Source organism: Pangasianodon hypophthalmus, chromosome 27 (assembly GCF_027358585.1).
Source record: "Pangasianodon hypophthalmus isolate fPanHyp1 chromosome 27, fPanHyp1.pri, whole genome shotgun sequence".
NCBI lineage: Eukaryota > Metazoa > Chordata > Actinopteri > Siluriformes > Pangasiidae > Pangasianodon > Pangasianodon hypophthalmus.
In genome coordinates this window covers 2,096,591-2,102,590 of record NC_069736.1, presented here as the reverse complement: position 1 = coordinate 2,102,590, position 6,000 = coordinate 2,096,591, and positions in this window count along the sequence as shown.

The window sequence follows — 6,000 nt, the reverse complement described above, 5'->3', positions numbered from 1 at the left end:
TCATCCTAAATCACAGTGATGGAGAGCTTCTGTCAAGGTTTATAGGAATGTTTTGAGTGGGGGGCACAGTGGCTTAGAGTCTAAAGACATGCGTTATATGCTTATTGGCATTTCCAAATTGTCCGTAGTCCGTGATTGTGTGTGATTGTGCCTTGTGATGGGTTGGCATCTCGTCCTGGGTGTCCCCTGCTTTGTGTTCCTTAGGATGGATTCCTGGTTCCTCCATGACCCTGTGATAAGCGGTATTGAAAAATGGATGGATGTTTTGAGTGAACTTTTCCATTGGACTTGGAACTTTCCAAACTGAAGGAAAATTCCACATCAATTTTCCTGTGTTCCAGTCTAATCACATTCCAGTGCTTCAGCTCAGAAAAACATGGATGTCCAGAGCAAAGACATATTTGTAGAGCTAATCTCTGAAACTTCTAAAATGTGTCTGCCACTGTGGTTTTATCATGTTAGAAAAATTACGCTGAATTATTTTACAAATATAAATTTACAAAGGTGTTAAATCACCTTTTCCCAACACAAAAGCAACATAGTAAAATCAAGTAAAGTCAAGTTTTAAATCTGGGAAATCTGATTTAAATCTGGTGTTAGGTGTGTTGAAGTTGGCCTGGGAATTCTGAGTTGAAAGAGTCCATGGCACTTTTCCATGTTAGAGGTCTGAGTTCCAAGTACAATGGATTGCAGCATAAATACCTTTTTTTTTTGGTATAACAACATTACTGCAAAATGGCATTAAAAAGCTTTAAAATGTATTAAACTTAATCTGATGATACAGGCAGACACTGCGTATGTAGTGTATATTTATGAAATAAACACAGACATGTTTGTTTGATGTCGATGGTGTGTTTGGTTGGTTTGCTTTAGGAATGTTCATGATGAAAATCTGGTCACATGACGCTAAATTCATGCACAATTTGGAAACCATGCAAAACGTCTCCACTATTGTTGTAAACAATATTTTACACATTGACAAAATTTCTTCACTAAAAAAATCACAAAGAAGGTGATATTATTATTAATAACTGGTGTTTTTACATTTTTTGTTAGCTGGAAACCTGCCTAGTAGTAACACTTGCTGCATTTCCACGCCATTCATTCATTAGTGAGATGGTTTTTAATCATTAGAGAGTCCTCCGAGAGAGGAATAATCCAGTTCATACTCAACATGAGCAGCTGAAGGTTAAGAGTTTTGCTCAAGAGACCCAAAGTGGCTTTTTTTCCTTTTCAGAGCTGGGGAATTGAACTGATAACCTTCTGCTCACTAGTACACGACCTTAACCACTAACTGCTGCTTTATTGTTGAATATGAATCAATGCATTAATTAATGATCCGTGTGTGAGCAGGAAATTCACCGAGCTGCCCATCTCCAGTCCTACTCCATGTTTAAATGACCCGACTCTGTCCATTACATTTTTGTATAATTTTTTTTTCCTCCATTTCTCCTCCTTCCCATCGTGCCGCAGGAAGACGAATGGTTCGTGAGAAGAGCAGGAGCAACAGCGATGCGCGCCACATTTTACATTCACATCGTCCGGGGAACAGAGTCTATTACCAGCCGAGCATGAATTCATTCCAGCACGCTGCGATGGAAATTAAAATCATATTTCCCTTTCGCTCCTCTCCACAGCCTGCACACAGCGACTTGTTAAGTCTGGCACAAAGTTGACACCATTCCGTGTATTTTTAGGGGTTTTTTTTCGCACTTATTTAGGAGTTTGAAACAATGAGCGCCTCGTCGTTAGCAGCTCCGAGGATCGAAACTTCTGAACAGAGAAAATGTCAGTGTGAATGATGGGGATCGTTTCCCGCATTGGTAATGTTTTTATTAAAAGAAGCAGCAGCGTGCAACATGAAAAACCTAAAACAGTAATGAAACGCGCCTAGCAGTGAAACTTATTTTTCCAAAAATATTCATAAAAACCGAGCACTGGTAACCATAGACACCTTAAAAGTGTCACAGACTTGTCAGACTTCCAGGGACAATTGATATATTTCTAGCCATTTATTCATTTTTAAAAAATATTCATATGTCCACATACAACTGTATACATAATAATAATAATAATCTGTAATCCTTAATAGTCCAAGGCTATGACCTACACCATCAGTAAAAAAATTGGACACACAAAACTGAATATACAGTTTATTTACTCATTTATTTATTTATGTATTTATTTATTTATTTATTTATTTATGGTTGAAATTTGTTTCTAAGGTAAATATAATTTGTGGTGTTAATGCCCATGCCTACATTTATTTCTGAAACTTTTTTTAAGAATAGCTTTGAATTTAAAGTTAAATTGTGTCCCCAAAATAAGAAGTGTTTTTTTCTTCTCATTTAGAAGGAAGCAGTAAGGAGCTTGAATTATTTGGGAAGCTGAAGAAAACCCTCCTGGGTGAAGAAGCTGCTTGAGACGAGTGTGTACGGAACAGCTGATGGGCAATCGCTCAGAATTCAATTAAGCTAAATTACATTGCAGCAAATTAAATGAAATTCTATTTAGTACGTTCAGAAGCCAATTTTCCACTTTTATTTTTTATGCATATATTTTGTGGAAACAATAATTTCCAGTATTCCAGCAATTCAACAATTTTATTTTAGAATTTTGTAGTGATAAGTATTTTATTATAACACTTTGTAGTATTTAGTGTTTTACTTTATTTTAGAATTGTGTAGTGTCTAGTATCTTATATATATATATATATATTTTTTAGGTCACTTATTCTACCCAGTTTTGTCACTTGTAGGTAATGTATTCATTCTAACTCCGCCCATTTTTATTACAGTCTTAGACAGACTGACTGGTATAGAAACAGATATAATGCAGTGATCTTCTGCTTTATTTTTTCACTTGCTTGGTCATAAAACTATGAGCCTGACAGGTAAACACTGTAAATGTTAAATTCGTCGCAGGGGATTTTGCGGTGCGTTCGTCATCCATGAAACACAAAGCAGCGTGATTTATTGCTGTGCTCTAATTACAGCCTGGCACATGCAGGAGCATTGGAGGTTTGGGTGTGGACAGACTGTGGCTCTCTCTCTCACACACACACTCACACACACACACACACACACACACACACACACACACTTCATTAGCAGTAGACCATAACTCATGGCATTAATCACAGTTTCATTTGGATTGAAGCTAGTTAACGAGAACAAACGCACAAACTCACACAGACAAAAGCAGCTCCATCTTCTTTTTTCTTAAGATCCTCACGTAAGGTTCATACATATGCTCTTCAAAATGGTCACTTTTTGCTTTCATAAAAGTTGGAAATGTACTTAATGTTGAATAAACAGCTGTAAAATGCTAATTTTACACTAATTTTGCACTAATAAGTGAAATCCTTAATATATATATATATATATAATCTTTTTACATTTTTTCTTTATAGGCTTTTCTTGTACGTATTGTGGGCCTGCTGTACAGAACACTTAAGGGGAAATAAATAAATAAAAACAATTTATTGTAATTTTTTTATTATTTCATTAAATTTTACTTTTTTTAATTTGGAGTTTAAGTCTTTATTAGTTTGGTAAAAAGAGACTTTTATTTAACATTTAAAGAAGGAGTCTCCAGTGTCAGTTTATGCTTCTTTGCAGTTTCTCGGCAACATGGCAAGCTGTGTTTTTTTTCTTATTCACTTCAAGAGAGAAACAAGAGGCTGTTGAGGGAAAGTCTGTTTATAGCTGCTATAGTATAAGTGAGAACAGGAACTAATGTGTTTCAGAGATATTCCACATTACATGGACAAAAAGTATGACATTATGTAATGAATAAAAATTGTAATCATTGGCAAATTGCTGTGGTGTAAGAGGAAACACTTCGAGACGTGCTGTTTAATTTTTGCGGTTTGGTAACAGTAACTCCGGCTTCATCGCACCACCATGTCGTTGATTATTTTTCCTTGACAGCATGACAGGAAGTGTTTTATTGAGAGTTTTTTTTTTTTGAACCAACTCAAGCCAAAAGTTCTGTTTTTAATTCCCATGTCAAGTGCACTGGGAAACCTTTTGCATTGTTTTTCAGCAACTACCTGTAGTTTTCTCTTACAGCTCTCCATGTTTGAATGAGTTTCCCGGTCACGTCGGTAAGCGCCCGCTCTCGCACATTTGGTGCCCCAGGCTAGCTTCACCCAGGAGAAGGGTGTAGAGGGAATCGAATAATGCTTTCTAACACACATAGATACTGAAATACATGCTGAGTTACACTGCGTTTAGATTTTTAATAAAAATGTTAACCAGGTGTATGGTGTATGTATGCGGACGAGCACAGACGCAGGATAAACTAAATAAGAATCCATCTATGGCAAAAAACAAACAGATGGATCACATCTAAAAAAAAAACATTTTTCCCCCACTGTTAGCTTTTTTGGGGAAAAATGTCAGTGAGTACAAATAGTTTAAAAAAAATTACACTTCCCTTATTTCTTCTCGTTAAATCTGGAAATAACATTTACTCTGACATCAACTATAATATAACTAATAATGTTATATGTGTAACAAATTTCAACTTCTAGATGCCCAGGAGTCCATGAAACATAGCCAAGGGGGCTGTTTTTTTGTTTGTTTGTTTGTTTGTTTTTTAACAGTTACAGTAATAAAAATCACAACCATCATTACTATTGATTTATTATCAATTACTTTTTGTATAGTTTGTAGCCTGTCATTTGAAAGAAATGGGTCCACACCTCAATAAGCCTAGAAATAACAAACTTGGACCAATAAATATTGCTAGCCAAACTGTTAGTATATACACATAAATGTTGAGCCTAGAATCGGAATAGTTTGTGGATTAAGATGACATCCACATGCCCACCCATTCAACTAAACATATGCAACATTAACTAAACTGTACATTTCTCTCTGATTCAGAGTCGGCTAACTGACGAACAGCAAGCTAAAACACCACTACTGTCCAAATGGATGGAGGAAAACTGAGCATAGCACTCGGACACACTTGGAACCCAAAAGCCAAATTGAATCAATTCTGCATGGAAATAAAATGATGAAAAACTTGAACAAATATTCATCCCTCATGCCTCAGTGATGCTGGGTGACTCTTAATACACAACCTGCTTGGAAGTGGTACAGACAAGCACGGCTCTTCTTATTAAATATAGCATTTTTAATGAGAAATAGATTATTATATGAAACATTCATTTGAAGAAAGCTGATTATATATTTTTTTCTTTTTTTTCCCAACAGAACAGCAGAAATTACATAGACAAGGTAATGAAAGCTGTTTGCCAATCAGACCCATCGCGAGGCGTACCAGAAGGCACAGCCTGTGTCACACATGTCGTTCTGTAAAAGGCTTAAGAAAGGACAGCATATGTGCTTGTATGCATGGGAAAGGGAGGTTGTTAGGGTGGCGTTCGGCACCAACTGGTGATTTTTCTTCTTCTTCCTGCGCGAGAAAAAAAATAATAAATTAACCCAGGGGCTCGCAATCCTTTCGTTATCTTGTGCTCGAGTTGCCGTGGCTGAAAAACTTGCGGTGACCTAAGAAAAGCTTTTGATTTCATGGCTATACCAAGGCAATGGAGCTATTTACACATATAATATACATCTTAAGTGTTTTCAGCAAAGGAGGTGACTCAAGCCTCCTTTAAATACATGCAGAATACAGCGAGGATGGACAAAACTTCCTGTCTGCCCTTTTCAGTACTGACGGATGAAGAAAAAAAAAATAAGATCGGGGAAAGGAGTAGTTTATGCGAAAATGCCATGAAACCTTTTGGAAAATGGTTAAAGGGATAGGTAGCAGGCACTTAATAAGACTGAATGCTAATAATAATAATAATAATAATTATAATTATAATAATAGTAATAATCAATCTTAATTGTCAGGATGAAATGGTAATCAAGTCAACAGAAACCAGACTACGAATGTACAAAAAAGGAAATATTTTTTAAAAAGAAGCGTACATTATACAGTTGATTACGAGGCTAAACTCAACATGAAGTTTCACATTTACTC